The sequence below is a fragment of the Choloepus didactylus genome, chromosome 1 (genome assembly GCF_015220235.1).
Source record: "Choloepus didactylus isolate mChoDid1 chromosome 1, mChoDid1.pri, whole genome shotgun sequence".
Classification (NCBI taxonomy): Eukaryota; Metazoa; Chordata; class Mammalia; order Pilosa; family Megalonychidae; genus Choloepus; species Choloepus didactylus.
Genome location: NC_051307.1, coordinates 51,159,122 through 51,179,948, shown reverse-complemented (window position 1 = coordinate 51,179,948; position 20,827 = coordinate 51,159,122). Strand labels below are relative to the sequence as shown.

The 20,827-nt window shown below is 34.3% G+C and overlaps 1 pseudogene; it reads left to right on the top strand.

Moving 5' to 3' along the window:
* The first annotated feature begins 19,255 nt into the window (after positions 1-19,255).
* On the top strand, positions 19,256-20,573 carry LOC119529875 (annotated as a pseudogene).
* The last annotated feature ends 254 nt before the right edge of the window (positions 20,574-20,827 follow it).

Genomic DNA, 20,827 nt, shown 5'->3' with positions numbered 1-20,827 from the left:
ATTAACTTTTATTAAATATTTCATTTAGTTGAAAAGTGGATCAAAATGATATTTTACCTAGAAGGATGAAATAATAAATTGTGCATATATAAAACAATTGGATGACAGATTCAGTGCTAAAATTCTAATGATTTGTTAAACTCTTTTTCTAATATGATTAAGTCTCTTAGGAAATTCTTTTTGCTGTTTCTCTATTTCACAAAAGATAGTAATTTTGTATCTAATAAAGGCGAAAAATCACATTGTTGTAAGACCCAATGCTGTTATTATCTATTCTAAAATTCCAGCCAAACCAGCTGAAAGATATTAAAAATAAATTACTAGCATGCACTTACCAAAGGTAGACACTGTGCTGTCACCAAAAAATAATGGATGAATGGCAGGTGAAGTGCATGGTTGATGAGGTATTATTTGTAACCCAGAACATGCTTCCTAATAAATCATAAGCTGTCTAATTAAGACAACAGAAATACAATCATTGAAGATGGGTCTGTCCTTCACATGAGGACAGATATTATTTGGCTTATCATTCCTTTACTAAATAATTAAACTATTTCAGTTTTAAATAACTCTTGCCTCTTTTAATCAAGGCCATGAAAGTATTGTTATGCATCTGGTCATGAGTGAAGAAGCTATGGGAGTGTGAGCAACAGGTATTTGTAGAAGCTTCAGGTGTATTAGCCCAATTTCTCTGACATCTCTACCATCTCCATCATCAGGTTCCTCCCTGTGTGCCTCATATTCCCCAAATCTTTTTTAACCAAATTTCTCCTCCTCTGTAGGAGTAATCCTGGTAGGTTTTCAGCTTAAAATAAACAGACAAACTCAAATTCTGACATTAAAATATCTTTTTTAGAAAAAGAAGAATGGCCACACTTTGGGGCATGCATTTAAAAATTCCTAAATTGTATGTTTTCATCATTATTAACTCAACAAACTGATAAAACATGTACCAGATAGCATTCCTGCTGCTAGGGGTTCATGGACAAGAGGGGAAGGCTGGCACGCAAATAACATGAGCACATAGTAATGATGAAGGGGAGGGGTGGATAAAACATGGGAGAAGAAGAAAGGAGCTTAGGATGTAGTCAATGTTCACAGAGGTGGTGGTGACTGAACTGAATTTGAAGAGCGAGTCATAGTTACCAGGCAGTTTTTTTGAAGGAGGGACATTATAGGCAGAGGCAGTGCAATGATAAGGGGATGCAAGGGTGTGGTGCATGTTGGGTTTTCAAAAGGCCTTCTGACCAGCTGTGGGCAAGTGGCATGGTACAGCTGGAGAGGTGGCTATCAGCTAGGTTATGAAAGCCCTGTGGGTAGCTCTATGCTTCTTGCACAGGGAATGTAGAAACATAAACATGGCATGTTTTCTTAGAGTATCAAGTTTGACTGAAGTTTTAGAGGAGAAATGTTTAAATGAGCTTTGAAGAGGCTTTGCCACATACCCTTAAAATCAAAAGAGGAGTCATTTTTCCATGCTAGTTAATCAAATTGCATGTGTATGTGTGTGTGTGTATAATTCTGAGAGTCGAAAGCCCACTGACATTTCAATCTATGTTTATATGGTTCTGGGTTTTCAGTATACTGTGATAAATTATCACTTAAGTCGTGTTTGTGTTTACTGGTGTCAAGCACTGTTCTAAATCTTTTACAAGTATTAACATCTTTAATTCTCATAAGAACCTATATAGTACTTTTTGGTTTTGTTATCTTCAAGTTTCATTAGGCGTAATATAGTTTCATAGAAGAATTTCCATCTCTTTTCTCAAAGCTGGAATCTTGGGAGCAATTCTTATTCAGAGTAGACTTGATTTGACCTTCAGATTGCAGTGCTCTTCCTGCTTTGTTTGAAGGCAGAACGAGAGCAAACCAGGTGAAATATTTTTCAGTCCACTTTTCTATCTAAGATTTTGGCCCAAAAAGAATGGTTCTGTGCAAGATATTTCTTCTACTTTTTCTCTGTACTTACTTCTCTCTGAAATGAAACTAATGGCAATGACTATATTTCCAGGAGTACAATCTCTGCCACATAGAAGTGTACTGAAACAGTTATATGAAAGAAACCCGAGGAGTCCAGCTTTTTTATGTGAGCAGCATTTTGGAAGATATGGTGCTGACAGGTGTCAGCCAATTCAGGCTTCTGATTAACAATTCCCACTTCTCTAGGAGGTTGTGGTCCCAATCTAATAGAACAGGAGAACTGTTAAGTACTTAGTGTCTAAGCTTTCTAGAAAACCCCTGCATTTTTTTCTTAATTATCAAAATGCATTTTCAACATAACATAACAATTTAGACTAACTGAAATTCACTCTAAATGTTAAACACAGACACACACAAATGTCAAAATCTGGCAAGGTAACTACTTAATTTCAGTGAATGTATCTGACATATATTCCGTTCTTCATTATCAATGTTGAGTTGTGCGTTAAAGCCTTTTTGTCCAAATATTTGGTTTTACTCACCTTGAAAGTCACCTCAACATCTCCTGGGGCTAATTGTTAAAAATACAGAGATCCTATTGCCTCCTTAATCCTGTGGAATCATAATTGCCCAGGGTGAGATACAGACATCTATTTTATTTTTGATAAGGGATCACTGTAATTTTCCAATATTTTTCAGTATTTCCAAGTCTTTAGTGTTCCCAAGTATAGACTTGTCTCTTAGTTTGCAGCCTACTAAATTTATGCTTAAGTATAGGATTAGAATTTTGCCCAACCATCCTGTTGATCCATTCAATAGCCATCATTTAAGTTACTTGTAGACACTACTAAATTCTAAACACTTCAATAAAGGAAGATCCCAACTCTTGGAATGGGGCAGAGTCTTAGGCATCTAGGAAAGGAGGGCATTAAAAAATTATTTTGGCAGTTTAATATAATCTATCTAGGTAAATATTAATTTCTTCATTACATACTTTGCAAGGTTCTGAGAAATGAGATACTGTTATATTTGAGTGAATTACAAATTCGTATACTTCTAAAGGCCTATGGAACAAAAATAAAGGTTATTGTTACTTAAATGAAGCCCTGATTGAACAAAAAGGGTGTTTTTTATATGCTAGGTATAGATACAAGTTCAACTTAGAAGGGCAGACCTCACCAAGGAGTCAGCATTTTTATCATTCATGCATAAGGCTACCAGTATATTCCATTTCATTTTGATGACACAGCAACTCGATTCCAACTACTGAACTACTAAATTTGCCTCTGCCATTTTCATTTCCTCTGCAATTTAGGGATTGTGAATAATAATTGGGGAAAAGATGCAAGGGCCTAAAAGGGCCCAGATGTTCCGTTGAGTCAGATTTCTGTTTCCTGAATTCTCAAGGTAGAGTTTCTTTATTGTGGAAAACATATCTCAATCACTTCTGATATTAAATACTTTCCTTTTGAGGAAAAATAAAAAGTAAAGCAAAGCAAGACTATGTTGTTTTATTTTGTACATATACAGTATCTGAAGCTTCTCGTAAAAACACATGTGTGTCTAATTCTGTGTGTATAATTATCATTTTAATATAATTTCCTGAATATATGTGTATATATATAAATCCCAAATAAACTATGTGTCTATATCTATTCATACTTGAATGAAAGAAAACTCAAGGTAAAATGCGTTTCTGAATAGAAAAGCTTGGGAAATTCCATGACCTTCAAGTCCTTCTCTTTCTGATTTCCTTTCTCATCTTATCTCTTAAATAGCTTTTTGCAGCGGTGATAGTTTTAGAAATAGTTCAGCATTGTCCATATACTGCCAGCCAAGAGAAGTTAATGATTCCTTATTGAATGGCTATTACTGTGTAATTAATATTTTCTTTAAAATGAAGCAAACCAAATTAAGCAAGCTATCTCAAAAATACTGATTACCTCTACAGTTTAAAATGTTTTGGGGGATGAAGACTTCACATCTGTTCATATCTCTCAATGAATATCATGCCATTTGGTATCATTTTAAAGGAGTTGATACATATTTCTTTATTATGAATTACCTTTATTATAACACCTGCTACAAGAATAGTTATATATTTTATAAATGTTAAATGCTTGCCCATTGTAGACTACTATGGGAATAACTTTGTAACCGAAATTCAGAAATTTGTTCTCTTTAGATCGTTGTCTCTTATATAAGACAAGATTAATTTTTAGGATTCAGAAAATGAATATGTGATATAAGTATATTTATATTTTATGTAATTATATAGATTAAATATAAATTGAATAAATATAATTATATAGATTATATATAACTATTTTTAATGAAAATGTTGATTTTTCTTTCTTTGTAAGATATCTTGTGTTAATTATTCTTTTGATTTTACACAAAATAACTTAAAGATAATTTGATCATAGCGTTAAAGACAGCCTGCTGGTTTTAGAATATGAACATATCTTTCTCATTATTCTAATCTCATTATTTCTTACATGACCATGTAAGAAAAACAAACTGACTTTATATCTTTTAAATAATAAAAGTATTAAATTTCAAATTTTCTAGGGTCTTACCAAACTTAGGTTCCTCTGGTTTCTTGTTTACACTTGAAGTCAAAAAGTGAAATATTTTCATAAAAAGTGTTTTCCATGTACCATCATATGCTTTTGAAGTGCTTTCCATGCCTAAGACTACCTATTATTCAGCAGTAGTTCCCATTTGTCTTTAACAAGTAGCAGCAACTTGGCAAGCATTTTAAGGCAAACGTGAAAAAAAATAACTTCTATATTGAAAATGGTCTTGAATAAAACATAAAATGCACCAAGTAATTTTCTGATTTTGTGTAGATCTTGACATCAAAGGTACATCTTTCTCTTTTATTTTTAGTTCCTATAAATGTTCTTGAGAGGGGAGAAATGAAACATTTTAATCTTTTTATTTTCGGCCTTAAATTCTCTCTCTAATCTTTTTTGTAAATCATACGTTCTCTTAAATGGGACCCACACACATTCACTGAAGGAGCAATCCAATCTGTGGCATAAATTCCACAGAACACTTTTTCCAATTTGTAATTGTTTCTTGCAAAGATGCCTTATTTGAGAACTGGAGTTTTTATTTACCACATTGTTTGTATTCAGATTCTGAAGAGCTTTTATCTCAGGAAGCAGTGATTATAAAAGCAGAGTAATGTTTTGCATACCTAGAAAAATTTAAGAGAAGCCACAAAACCATTTTTGAGAATCAGGAAACTTAGTTTTACATTTACAAATTTAGTTTCTCTCCTCTAAAATCAGCATCAATGATGAAAAAACTCAACCTGCTTTCTTAATAAGAATTAAAATTTTAAAAATTACACTCCAATACAATACTAAAACTAATAAAAAGTAAACACTTTTACACTTCTCACATTTTTAAACCTCTTCAATCCCTTAAGTCTTAAAAATTTTTTTTCCCACAAAAGCAGGTCATCTTATATTATTACTAGGCTTATATTGCCTCTCTGTACAATATATTCCTAAGAAATGTAAATTTATAAAATCCTATTGTATGGTGGATATAATTTTCTTTTTATTATGTTTTAAAATTCTGTAAATTAGTTATGGATACATATTTGTAGGGGGGAGAGAGAGTGAGTGCACTATGATTCTGACTTGCTTTTATAACTTAATGTTTCAGACATTTAAAAAATATTTTTATAGATCTATCCCATTGGTTTTATTTTTTATACTTCATTTATTCATTAATAAATTAATAAATTGGTTTTAAAATTTCATAGCATCACTGTATAATAACTGTTTTTTAAGCCATCTTTCTATTAGTGGACAATAAATACTCTCATGTTTTCCCATGATTTAAAATAATATGGCAATAAATATCCTCTATTGCAATGTGAACCCCTCAACCTTCCCTTGAAAATTTTTCTTGCTTGTCACTATTCCTTTCTTGGCTTAATTTTCCCTGTTTACTTATAGACATCCATTGTTCTAGTCAAACTGTAATTACTACCATTCTACCCATTTGATTATCTCACTTCACTGCTTGTACCAAATATTCAGTCTATCTGGAATTGGCCTCCTGATATTTCTTTCTCCCCTCCACCTTCACTGAATTCTTGCATATTTATCAGGTCCCATCTCTATCCCTTCTGGCCAGAAGTGATTGCTTCCTCTTCTATAACCCGTGGTTCTTTGCACCATGCATGGCTCAGTTACATGATAAGATATCTTACATTAATTTATGTGTATAAATGTATTGTTTTGTCTGCTAGGTATGGATCCTTTAAGAACATCTGATTATCCCTTGATTTTCTAGCATAACTGAATAGTGTGTTACTCAAGGGAACAAAAAAAATTATAAAAACCCAAGGGAGTATCAACTGTCAGATTTCCTTCTTAGTCGGAGGTAATATTCAAAATTCTTAAAAAGCGAAACAACAGAAAAGCACCAATAAATCAGAATCAATGCCAGCTATAGTGTTGGGGCAAGTTCCTGCAAACCCCTGATGTGTCAGGTATTTCTCTTTTAGTTGCTTAATTATGGGGAGACCCAGAGGTCCTATGGAGGAACCATGTAGCCAAAATAAAACTATAATGAAACTATGTCAACATTTTAACAATACACCATATAGGTGAGTAGTGGGTGAATGTTAGCACTGTTTTTGAATATCACCATTATCAATAAACATTGATGGGGCAGGTGTCATACAGTGAGAGATATTCAGTTTGCTTTTTGAAAGATAAATAGGAGTTTACTGTTAAGTAAGGGACAAGAATAGCTGGATAGTGCTTGCATTTCAAGTGAAAAACCCATGAATAAAATAGTCTGGAATTCTTAAAGAGGAGTATAAACTTCAGTTTAGCTAGCATTGGGAAGCAGGGAGTTGGAGGCTATTGAAAGAGATTATTGATAGGTTTGTATGCCATAAAGAATAATTTGGACTTCAGCACATGAACATGGTGTTTTCATACGTTTCTAAGTAGGGTAGTGAATTGAGTTTTAATTTCAATCACTCTTAATCTTTCTGTATAAAATAACATTCAGATTGTAATTGCAATTCTAAAAGATATTTATTTTCTTTTATGTGCAGTCACATTCATCTATTTGACTGATAATAGCTATTTCTGCCCCCTTTCCTAATTAGAATGAAACATAAAACAACTGTTGCTAATTAAGTGCACTTCAAAGAAAACAGGTGCAAAATGTTTTCATTTAAGAGAGAGTGCTCTGAAAGATAAGCAAAGCATTACTGGGTCTAATTGGCGAATTAGAGAGGAATTTGTGAGTATAACTTAATCCAAGTGTAGCAGGTTGAACGGTGGTTCCCAAATATGTAATGGTCCACATCCTAATCCCTGGAACCTGTGACTGTTAACCTTATTTGGGAAAAATGTCTTTGAAGATGTAATTACATTAAGAATCTTGTGACACAGAGGTCACCCTGAATTATGCAGCCGGCCCTAAACCCAACTGCAAGTGTCCTTTTGAGAAACTCACATAGAAGAGGAAGAGGCAACATGACCACGGGGGCAGAGGTTGGAACGATGGGTCCGCAAGTCAAGGAATACAGAAGCTGGGAGAGTCCTAGAGCCTCCAGAGGAATGCAGCCCAGCTAAGACCTTAATTGTGAATTTCTGGCCTCCAAAGCTGTGAGAGAAAACATTTCTGTTGTCTCAACACATCAAGTTTGTGGTAGTTTATTATGGCAGGTATAGGAAACAAATACACCAAGTGTTTTGGGTCAAGGTCTAAAAATGTAGAGCAAATATAAGAGTTGAATAATTATCCTGTAGACAGTAGAAAAACATGAGCTATTTGGAAAAATCAGGACCCATTTTCAAGTTAATATGACAAATGTTTCAAGTTAATATGACAAACTATCTCAATTTGCCTAAGCAGGCTCTTAAAAAAAAAAACTCTTCTGTTAACTGGGGTTTTCTGTTTATGCCCAAAGAGCAGAGTTTCCCTATTGCTGAGGAACAAGCTGAGGGATTGATAAGGAATTTTCATGAACAGGAGTTTTCTAACAACAAACAAAAGATCATGCTGAAATGTTTACGAAAGGTTGACATGAAAAGCACGTAAACAATCAGAATATAAAAAGTCTATATTTCAAACAAATAAAAAGACATCTTACATGTGGTTTCATTGTTTGTGAAATCATCTTTGTCAATACAATAACACAGAGAATTGAGCCTAATGAGTTATATATGTTACCATTGGACCTCATTGTTTCAGTTGAAGATTCAGTTATATTTCTTTCTTTCTCCTGGATGCTCTTCAGAAAATACATCATAATACTTTCTTTTGAAAGGTTTATGTTTTAAACTTATGCACATATTTATGCATGTTCAATAACTTTTTATTATATCTTCTTTTAGTATTAAATGATAATAGTACTTATACAATGTATTTTGTTGCTAAATGCTACTTCTTTCGAGTTGGAAATACAGGGATAAAGTAAGCTATAACAATCACTTGATTTACAGAAGAGAAGTACTTTAAATGTTCTGATTGTTTAGTTCTTAGTATGGAGAGAGAATATTGATTTGCTTAAGTCACTGTCATCATTATCGCCCAATCTGGAATTTTTATTAATTCAGTCATTTTCTCCATACTGATGCCCACACTGCTTCTATTCAGAATTGATTTGTTTTGTTTTTAATTTCCAGTCATTCATTCATTGAACATTCCCCTTTTCTGGGGAAAAGGCAGACCACAGCCTTGCTCTGAGGGTGCTTGCATTCTTCTAGAATTAGACAAGAAACAGATAAATGAATAAATTAATAAAATATTTCTGATGGTGACTAAGAACTAAGAAACAAATAAAAAGGAGGGCTTGATAGAAATGAATTGAAGTGAGGAAGAAGAGGCTATATTGTGATAGAAAAGCTTCTCTGATATGGTGACCCACATTTCAGGTGAGATCTGAGTGACAAGAAGGAACCACCCATCTGAAACTTGGGAGCCCAGACTAGCAAAAGAGTAGCAAAGCAAAAGATCTAAGGGTGGAGGAGTGAGCTTGGAGAGTGCTTGTGGGAGGGGTGGCGGGTGAGTGAGGGCAAAAGGAAGGCAAATGTGGCTGAAACAAAATGAGTGAAAGGGAGAGAGGTATGAGATAAAGACAGATAAGAAAGCCTTTAGGCAATGGGTAAAAGTTGGGATTTTTTTCCTTATGTTGTGGGATTGATTCTTTGGGAGGTTTAAAGCAGAAGTTGTGTTATTTGATTCATGTCTTAAAAATATGTGCTTTAAGATCTGATTAAGACTAAGGCAAATCAGGCCAAAGGGTAAAGGACGATACTGTGTTTTAAAACTTCACATACCATGTGAGACCAAGGGAAGAGATGTTTAGTTGGTGCAAGATCTATATCTCCTAAATTTAACTTGTGCAGTTTGTTCAAATACCATGATTACATGGAACTTTTAATAGGAAGTGAGACCTGGTATGTTTGCATAGGTTAGTGGGAAATAGCGACACATCCCAAAGTAATTCGGACAGATAATAAAAATATATATGCAGGGCCCCCCTGAAGAGCTGGGGGAGAATGCAGAGGTGTTGGGCTTCCTCACCTGGCTTGTTGCTGACAAACACTAGGGACTGATGGCTTGATGTGCTGAGTCCTCTATCTTGGGGCTTGCCCTTATGAAGCTTGTTACTGCAGAGGAGAGGCTAAACCTGTTTGTGATTCTGCCTAAGAGTCTCCCCCTGAGTGCCTCTTTGTTTCTCGGATGTGTCCCTCTCTCTCTAACTAAGCAACCCTGGCAGGTGATCTCACTGCCCTCCCCTCTACGTGGGACCTGACTCCCAGGGGTGTAAATCTCCCTGCTAACGCAGGATATGACTCCCAGGAATGAATCTAGACCGGGCCGCGTGGGATTTAGAGCATCTTCTTGACCAAAAGGAGGAAGTGAAATGAAACAAAATGGAGTTGAGAGGTCACTCTGGTGGACATTCTTATGCACTAAAAGTTTTAAGTTTTAGTGTGTTGGAATAGCTAGAAGTAAATACCTGAAGCTATCAAACTGCAACGATTGTGTAACTATGTAGCTTACATGGGGTGTCAGTGTGATTGTGAAAACCTTGTGGATCACACTCCCTTTATCCAGTGTATGGATAGATGAGTAGAAAAACGGTGACAAAAACTAAATGAAAAACAGGGTGGGATGGGGGGTGATTTGGGTGTTCTTTTTTACTTTTATTTTTTATTTCTATTTTTATTCTTTCTGGTGTAAGGAAAATGTTCAAAAATAGATTGGGCTGATGAATGCACAACTATATGATGGCTCTGTGAACAGCTGATTGTACACCATCGGTGATTGCATGGTATGTGAATATATCTCAATAAAACTGAATGTTAAAAAAAAGGAAAAAATAAGTGCTTTAAAAATCTGAGACTTTTGATAGAGATAAGATTGAGGAGGCAGGGATGGATAGCGGAAAATTGGGTAATTCTTACAAAGAAAACATGACCAAATATGATTATTACATCATTGCTTGTAATAGAGAAAAAAATTGGAAACAATCCAATGACTATCAATGGGAGAATGGATACAAAATCATAGTATATTCATTGGATGGATGTTATCCAGAAATTAAAATAAATAAATTTGATCAAAGTATATCACCTTGAATCTTCAAAATATAAGATTTAATGAAAAAGGTAAATTTTATGCTACTATGGAAGAAATTTTGTATCACATATGTATAAAACCTATACTGTACACAAACTGAAATTTTGTTAATATTCACTTTAGAAGAAAGAGGAAGAAGAAATATAGACCCTGGAGGGAAATTTGAGGCTACAACTACATCTGTAATTTTTTTTAAAATTCTGATTAAGTAATTTCAAAAATTAATGCTTATTTTATTCGGTAAGCACATCACTACTTATTATATTATCTATTGTACTTTTCTGTATTAAAAGTTATAATAAAAATGGTATTGCTTCAGGAAGATAATTATGCATCAATTGATGATATGTTAAAATCTGGCACCATTGTAATTATAATTAGGAGAAATTTCTCTCATTTGATATATAAATAATTTGAATCCATTGTTTTACGGATATTGATTTTTATGAGCACCTTTATGACAGTTTTAATGGGAGAGAAATGTCTTTTTAATTTGCTGCTAAAGAAGAATTTCTATGGAACTTTATATCAAAGCACTATACCTACCTCACAGTTCTAAAAGCAATAGAGCACCCACCTACAGTAAATTCATCTTTGTAGTCCCATGGTAACCACAAATAAGAAAAATATGTTAGAAAAGCTCAGTACAATTATATGGAATAATAAGAGGTAGGTCACAAAAAGGACATTGTAATTCTTTAGTTATCAGAAGCTTGAAGAATTATTCAGCTTCTCTCGTTTTTGCATGAAAAGTACACAAATATGAAAGTTCTTCAATGAAGCTACCTCATTGCTATTAGTTCAGCAGGTATGGCAAATGTGGTCATCTCATCATGCTGTGTTTGTGTGTGTCTACATGCATGTGTGTGTGTAAATCTCAGTGTTCATCCTCTAAAACAGTGCTTCTCAAAGCATGCTTCATGGACTGTCACACAACTGGCTGGTTGATAAAAGTACTTGTTACCAGAGACAGTGAGCTAGAGAAATTGCACCTGAATGTAAATCAGGTATGACACTGAGCACGCCATTTATTTCAGTCAATTTTTTAATAGTAAGAATCTCTCAGTGAAGGAAGCAGTGCACTGTTTTTCATCCTATGCTGGCTGTGGATGACTACTTTGAATGGCAGAAAAAGAAAGCAGAGAGTGAGAAAAGGATAAAGCTCTCATATTTAGGGCATGGGGAGGTGACAGGGCAAGCTCAGGATAGTGAGGGTTAAGATAAAAAGGAAGTGAGGCAAATAAATATGAGAGCAATGTAACTGAGGCATTGCTGCATTTGGCACTGTCATGTCAAAGAGACTAGCAGGTCACTCAACTGGAATGTTTACTTGGCACACAGAACTTTCCTAAAAGAGTTACAAAGAGGTAGTGCTCCGTAATAGCTGACTAGAGTGAAAATGGGAGAAAAATTTGTCTTGCTCCTATCTTCCATTAATCAGAGTTTACCCCACAGGGAGCTAACTTCCCTGCCTTTACATCTTGTGTCATTCAATCTCTTGTTGGCAATGCAAAAATCTCCAAAAGGTTTGTTTATATGTATGCTTGTTTAAATTGTGTATATGCATGCATGCATGCATGTATGTGTTTGAGCTCCAGTAAGATTTTGATCTGCTGAAAATCAAAATTCAGAGAGTAATTTGCCCTAAATTATAACCTCGTAAACAGCATTACAAAGTTATTCATGGTTGTATTTGACACTTCTATTCATGGTACACAGTGAAAATAGATTCTATAAATATTTGTTGAATTGAATTTTGTGGATGTTTTATAGGAGAATATAAGGCAAAATGGTCTCTAAAACCATTATTTATCTTACTTTTCTGGATTTAATAAATCCCATAATTTATTCAATACTAATAAATGACAATGTTTTGAATGAAATATATTATGTTTGAACCAAAAATTGTATTTGCATTTTGTGGTGGACATGTTAGGGTCCCACCGAGATCCCCCTCACAGGATGGTGCACCCATCCCCCAGGGGCTGTGGGTGTCGCTGTTAATGAATCACAGCTGCTGCCTTCTCTGCAGCCATTTTGTTGTCAGGATAGAGCATCCTTGTCTAGAGGTTGTGTGCCTTTCCCATAACTAATGACTGATTAATGTGGAGATAGGAAAGGCGGCCCCCTTGTGACAGGTTGGAACCTCTTATGGGATCAGGCTGATGCTAGATCCCAGCTGAGACCTCATCCTTGCTTAGCTCCCCTCTCATACCTGCTTCCCTCACTTTCTTTATCCTGAGAGCACTGCTACCATAAATCATGTGTACCCAATCCCTGCCTCGGATTCTGCTTCCACGGAAGCCTACCTAAGACAGGCAATTGGAAGAACTGATTGATAGACTTTTGGAAGAGGAATCATGAGAAATGGTTTATTGACTGGATATTGAGAAGTGGATTGATTTGTAGATAACCTTAAAGTTTCAAGCCTGGGTATTAAGAGAGTGTTTATGAGACTTCTCTGGATAGAGACATTAGAAGAAGGAGTAGATGATAATTTTAAGTGTGTTGTATTTGAGGTAATAATGAGGCATCAAGTGGAAAAGATTGAACAGGCTATTTAGAGCAAGGAACTATGGCTCAGATCAGTGGACAGGACTGAGAGCCATCAGCAGAGAAGTGATAGTTGAAATGATAAGAATGAACAAAAACTCTAGGAGGAAAATATCTTAAAGAAAGAACAGCACAAATAAATAACCGTACCTTTACAAACAGAAAAGGGTGAGTGTTTTTATTAAAGGAATTCCTGTGAGATTCATATCTGTTCTTCAGATTTTGAAGCTTACTTGAACTTTTGAATTGAAAAGTCTACTTTCTGTTTGTAAAATAAATTTGAGGTTAGCATTCAAATCTATTTATTACTATGAGACTGGGCCTTGTTAGAACCTTGAAGACATTTGAAACATCAGTTTTAAGTTTTAAAACCTTTGTAATAAGTTGTTCAATTTCAAGTTTTGTTTCTTAAATAGAACATTATTGCTATTGAGACTTAACTAAGAGTGTGTGAAAGACTAAGTGAGTAACCGAGCAGACTCCCTGGTGTCATTCACTTAATTTAATGGTGCTAACAGGATTGTCTGCCTCCACAAACATCAGAGAATTGCCTCAAAATGTTAACCCTGAATAAAATATTCTGATCTTTCTTCAAGGTCTGTTTGAATGTTCAAAATGTTCTATTTTTTCTAAAATAAAACCTTAGTACTTTTTCTCTTTATGTTGATTCTTGCTGAAAAACTTGCTTGTTATGTGCCATTTCTTTTGTTTCTTAAAATATTTCTAGTCATATTTCACATTTCCATTTTGCAGACATGGATAATAGTGCTTTTAAAATTATAATATGATAAAATGAACAAGTGTAAGTTAACTATAAGGATAAACATGAAATTAGGGTGTATTAATTAGTTATACAGCTAAGGGAATTAAACCAAAAATTTGCTCAACACTGTGCTGTAAAAGTAGCATTTTATGGTAAATAAAATAGTCACAGTAATGAACCACTATTATCTTTACATGAATTTCTTGTCAGATTTTATAATAAATATGTGAAGCCAATGAGTTATTGGACAGTATGACTAAGATTCAAGAGGGAAAATATCTGAATTTGAGAAAGCCCAAATCTAGAAACTTCATCCTTTCCTTGTATTTTGTTGAATTTTGTTGATTGTTAAAACCATCACACAAAGAAAGTTCCCCAATAGAATAAAGTCGTTTGGTGAGCAATTTACAAAACCATTCTCTTTTCCTCTAGTAGATAAAGAAAATAAATCAGTCATTAAGAGCAAATCAGTAGTTAGAAAGGGGAAATATGTAATGAAATCTTGGAGCTGGTAAAGGAAAGGGAGTGTGATATAATAATGCAGTATTAGTTTCTAGTCTTCCAAATCATTGTTTCACTTTATATGAACTAGTAAGGTGACAACAGCCTACAGTTTATGTTTAGGATGAACAGTTTGTAAGTTTAGAATGAAATGAATTCCAGAACCAGAAAATGTATGACGTCATTAATGTGCTCACGGAAATCGAGTGTTCAATATCATTCCTGCAAATTGACTTGCCCATTGGCTTCTTTATACAGTTCACTGTGAAAAAATTATCAAGAAGTTGGCACCATTGTGTCTTTCCATTTGAGAGGCTCTTAATCTTCCTCTGCTTTCTCCAGCAAAAGAGGATGTTCAGTTTAAGAGTACAGTATATGAGAGAAGACATTTGAAGAGAATGTATATGCCTCTGGAAACTATGTTTTCATTATCCAGCTAATGTAGCAAGTCAATTATTTATTTATTTATTATAACATAAAACATCAGTAAACATTCATTCAGGTTGGGAATGCTTCTTTTATTATGCAGCATGTCTCTACTGATGCAAAAATGTACTTGTTCATGCTTGAGACAAGGGAAACTTTTTAGTTAGTTTGAACAGCATCTATTATCTACTCTTTTAGATTAAATGTAATTTCTGTTTAGCACATTTTGAACTTAATTGAAGAATACAACAAGCATTTGATGAGCTCTCATAGGTATAATGTGTTGGAGGTGAGAGGATAGAAAGGTCTACACAATAGTATAATCTCTATGCTTAACAAGATACTGGAATCTTCTTTTAATTACCTCTGGAGAAAGACACACATGAGAATCATGAACTCTTTTGAATTTACTCTAAAATTTTTTTTCCTAAATGGTGATCTCAATAAACTTAATACTTAAAGGTTGAATTTTGCATATTGATGTTGCCAAAGATGCTATTTCTCTGAGTATTAAATATCTATGCATATTAGAGCACACAGTTTTTGATATATGACTTTAGGGTGGGCTGCTCTCACTCAAAATTACATTCTCCTTGAATAAGAGATAGTGCTACAATACATATTTGGTATATTTCAGAAACAATCTTTTTTACCTCCACTGGTAATTGGAGTGGATCGTTGTTTTTAATGTCTGATATTGCCTGGTGTTACAATTTTGTTAGTTTTTACTAGTAAGAATGTAGAAATATAAAATTGAAAAAACTAATATTTTTATTAACTTGTGCTTCCTATATATTTAAATGCTTTATTATGAGATCAAATCACTGAATTATCATTTTTAGTTCCTCCTGCCTTTTTTGAAACAAAATTTCTAAAGGTAATAGAGGCAAATGTGACAATGACTATGAAAGTTAGGATATTTTTAATGAATATTTTTTCACAAGTATTACCTTAATATTATTTCTCGATTGTTTTAATTTCTTAATATTAGAGATTTCTATTTAGGAGGCTTAGAATTGGAGGAATCCTTATAATTCCTTTTCTTAAAATTCTTTTCTTAAAATTGACATTTATTTTAGCTTGTGAACTACTTTATTAGCACTGAAATGATACTGGAAAAGATGCTCTTTTTTTTTTTTTTTTAACTACCATCTAACTCTATTCTTGATTAGCGACCTATTCTAAGCCTCATTTCCTGAGGTTTTTTATAGGTATTTGCTAAAATTGATGAAATAAAATTTTCAGCAATAGTAGCATACAGTGATTGATCAAATGGAATTAGTTGAACATTCTAAATTTAGTATGCAAGATAAAATTATATTCATGAATATGTTTGGCATTTCTGATGTTGATGTGTCACATAGAAAGGAAAGATCATTATAATAGCAGAGGCAGTAGATCAAAGAGTATATATGAATCAGAAACAGAACTTCTACTTACATAAAAAGCATCCCTGACTTCTTCATCTGTAGGGTGAGTGCTTGTAAGTATTTGTATTAATGTTTTTAAACTGGTGTAATAGATTCCTCCCAGCCTTTCTCACCTACCTTTTTATTCAAACAGCTATCAGTATTTTTGATGTAACTGCCCAATGTTAGGTATTCAGCATGACAGTATGAAGTAGAACAAAACACAACAAACCCTACAGAGCATACACAAAGAGAAGTTTAGCCCTACCCACAAGTGTTTTAGGGGTGCTATTACTTGTGACTGGTTGCTTTAGCTAATGGTACAAGTCAATTGTCATCATACATAGTGATATATAAAATTTCCTTTTTAAATTTCTGATGGGATGACCTTATTTTTCTTTTGCCAAGGAACTTGAGATAATAGTGACCACCAGCACATGAAATAGACTCAACACAACTTGAGTTAGAAACAAAGAAAAGCTACAGCAATTTAAATTGTGGCCTACTTGAAGATATAGGTCTTAACTCATCAATTTAACTTTTTACTTTCCCAGTATTATTAAATATTTTAAAATAATAGTTATTTAAAATAATAGGATGAATGTCATAGTGAGTTAAAGCATGCATATGTTTTTACAATCTCAAAATCTTGCCAAAATAGGAAAGGTAAGTCATGCCAGAAGGCTGACAGGTGGGGAAAATGAGAGCATCCTGGAAAGTAATGCTCTGATGGTGCCTTCCCTTGGTGCTTCAATTTCCTAATTTGTTGAGGAAAATGCAGCCAGGAGGGTGAGGGCTAAATATAGTGATGACTTGAGGCAGGGATTGGAAAGAGAATCTAAAGGCTGACAGGCTAAGTCGAAAACCATAAGGAAGAGCCAGATCAAAGTAGCAGGTTCAGTAGTTTTAGTTTAGTTTTAGTTTTTTGGCCTTCAGTTGAGAAGGCCAACAAAAGAGCTGAAAACCAGGAAACCTAGGACATGTCATGCAAGAACACAACTCTTCTAGGACGAAGACTAAAGTTGAATCAGTGTGGAAGTCAGTGATGGACACTTTATTTGGGAAAACCCTAGGACCAAGTGAATCAGAGATATACACCAGCTTGGATGCTGATGACAAGGAAGCGTTTGAATTCTCAACTCACAAGGTTGTAAAAGTTTGTCTTGTTTGGCTACAGGCAGAGCAATCAAGCAAAAATTAAAGGCCACGAACTGGTCCCAGGATGAATTTTTAACTGCAACTTCTCAACCCTTTTGAGACTTCTCTGGCTTGACCAGAATCCACAGTTGAGGGCTTTTTCCATGTGTTGTTGAAGAGGTCAAGATGAGCTATATACTCATTGTTTGAAAAACTTGCATGCTTCAAGAGATACTTTTCATCATGTACATTTATGACTTTTGATACAAATGGAAACTTATCACTGACCATAGAATCAACAAATTATTTGCTTGTTTAGAAAATTTGGTTTACAAAGGGACTTTGCTAGCTCAGATGGCTGAAAGCTGTTTTTATTGTTGCGGATGGGATGACCTATAGTTAGGACTTCCTTAATTAGATGGTGAAGTAGAATCTGAGCAAAAAGATTTAAATGAGTAATTGAAGAATTTTTAGGACAGAATTACAAGTTAACTAAGATCAGAGTGTATGTGGTATATCTTTTTCTTTTGGTTTAGATGAAATACCCTAAATTCCTAAACACATGTATTTTCTGTTAAAACTTACTAAATAGTGATATCTTTGGTTTGGGAAAATTTAATTTTAATATAATAAAATATAAAGGAAAAATTCACTGATCATGCCTTTTATATGCTCCTTGGATGTCAATGGTCTAGTATCACATATGGGAATAGGAAAGTTTTTGCCTCTAAATGAAGAGCAATATAATCACCATAATAAAAGAGATTTATTATGCACATTTTCTTTAAATTAGTAAAACAGGCAGGGTTAACAACTGTATGACCAATAAGATACTACAGTTATTCTAGCTTTTGTTTTGAAAACACCAAGATCATATGAAGGAACCTAATCATCTTTCACCTTGAATCCTCTTTCAGCATTTAATTACAAAATCTTATCTAAAAGACAACTATCAGAGTTTGATGTGATATTTTCTAAAGTGAATATATAAATCATATGCATGAAAAGTGGAATAATGAGGGGAAAAGATAGGTACCATGTGGGCAAGCAGAGAGAATTCTTGTCATTTTGTAACTCAAAAAGAAAAACAAAAAATACAGTTTTTACAAGGAAGTATCAAAGAAAGTCTGTTTATTTTTGAATATTTGAATCAAAAGTCCTATTATGCTAAAAAGACTACTGGGTTCTCAACTTTTTCTCTTCTAGTTATTGTTTTGGTCCCTACAAAGAGATTTTGGGCAGTATTCAAACTTTAAAAGCCTCTTTTCCCCATATATAAATGGTATAATAATAGTAGCTATATTATGAGACTGATTTGAGAATAATTTAGAGAATTTATGTAGTTCATGGCACAGTACCCAGAATATAACGACTACTTAAATATTTTATTTATGGTTATGATTGTAAGGTTTCTAAGAAAAAAAAAGTTTATGTATTGCTGTAAGAGCTAAACTTGATGATTAAGATTCCTAAGGCACCATATTAATGCAATGTCTTTTTAAGCTAAACCTTCACACTTTACAGGACATGGAGACTTGAGCTGGCAAAGGTTTTTCACACACTACAAATTGTGTAACATCTGATTCTGCAAGGAGAAGATAATCTATATGCATAATGTTTTGTTCCATTTTAGATGTTAGTTTAAATGATAACCCATGGAATTAAAAAGAAACCTGGGCAGAAAGGCACTGCCTTGTAGGACCTCCATGAGGTGCAAGAGTGATTGGGCCTCCCTTCTCAACCTCAGGGAGTAACCAGAGTGATGGTGATAATGGTGGCGGTCACTCAGATTGCATCAATTAAGCTGTACTTGGGGAGGCATATCCAGAAAGTTCCCAGGAGAAACTTCCTGCTGGAAAAACTGAAAAAGCAGTTTTATAACACCAGAATTTGTGGAAAAATTGTTAAAATGGCAGAAAATTGTGAAAATAATAGTAAAAATGTTGATGTAAGGCTCAAAACTAGTTGGAGTGCTGACAGAAAGGACAGTTATGTATGGAGTGGAAAGAAGTCATTTTGGTCAAAAAAGAATGAGAGTTGTTCAGATGCTGGAGCAGTGAATGCTATAGAGAAAACTGAAGTTCCTTTGAGGAGCCAAGAAAGGAAGCACAGCAGTTCATCCATTGAGTTGGACTTAGATCATTCCTGTGGGCATGGATTTTTAGGCCGATCCCTTAAACAGAAACTGCAAGATGCTGTGGGCCAGTGTTTTCCAATTAAAAATTGTAGTAGTCAACATTCTTCAGGGCTTCCATCCAAAAGAAAAATTCATATCAGGGAACTCATGTTAGATAAGTGTCCTTTCCCACCTTGATCAGATTTAGCCTTTAGGTGACATTTTATTAAATGACACACTGTCCCTATAAATCCCAAATCAGATGAATGGGTAAGCACAGACTTATCTCAGAATGAGCTGAGGCATGGTCAGCTAAAACAAAGAAGAAACACGGAAGAAGATGTAAACTGTTTCTCACATACCAGTGTTCAGCCCTGTATCATAACTCCCAACAATGCTTCATGTAGAAGCGGTCCTATGACTAGTTCTGTGATGAACTTGGTTTCAAGTAACAGTATTGAAGACAGTGCATGGATTCAGAAGATAAAATTGCAACATTTTGCACAAGTTCCCGAAAAAGAAACAAGCTCAAATGGGAAATGGATGATGAAATCCTACAGTTGGAAACGCCTCCTAGTACCACACTCAGATTGATTATGTCCACTGTCTTGTGCCAGACCTCCTTCAGGTCAATAACAATCCATGTTACTGGGGAATTGTGGATAAATATGCAGCTGAAGCTCTACTAGAAGGAAAACCAGAGGGTACCTTTCTACTTCAAGACTCAGCACAGGAATACTATTTATTCTCTGTTAGTTTTAGACGCTATAGTCGTTCTCTTCCTGCTAGAATTGAACAATGGAATCACAACTTTAGCTTTGATGCACATGACCCTTGTGTCTTCCATTCTCCTGACATTACTGGGCTCCTAGGACATTATAAGGACCCAAGTGCCTGTGTGTTCTTCGAACCACTTTTATCCACTCCTTTAATTTGGACTTTTCCCTTTGCCCTACAGCATATATGCAAAATGGTTATTTGTAACTGTACAATCTATGATGGCATTGATGCGCTTCCAATTCCTTCTTCTATGAAATTATATCTAAAGGAATATCACTATAAATCAAAAGTTAGAGTGCTCAGAATTGATGCACCAGAACAGCAATGCTAAGAAAAGGATAGGAACATATGAAAGAGTATATACATATTTTCATTTCATATTTTATTTTTCTTATTATGCCACTTTGGATTTTCCTACAAGGGCAGTTGTAAATTTTACTGCTCTAAGTCTTTCTTCCTGACTAGTTTATTTTTCTTATGATACACTGATTGTTTAAGTTTACACACTAGGGTTTAAAGGATATTTTTTACTGTGCTTTTGGTTTTTGTTTTTACTGTGTAAATTGCATATTTAATTTTTTTCTT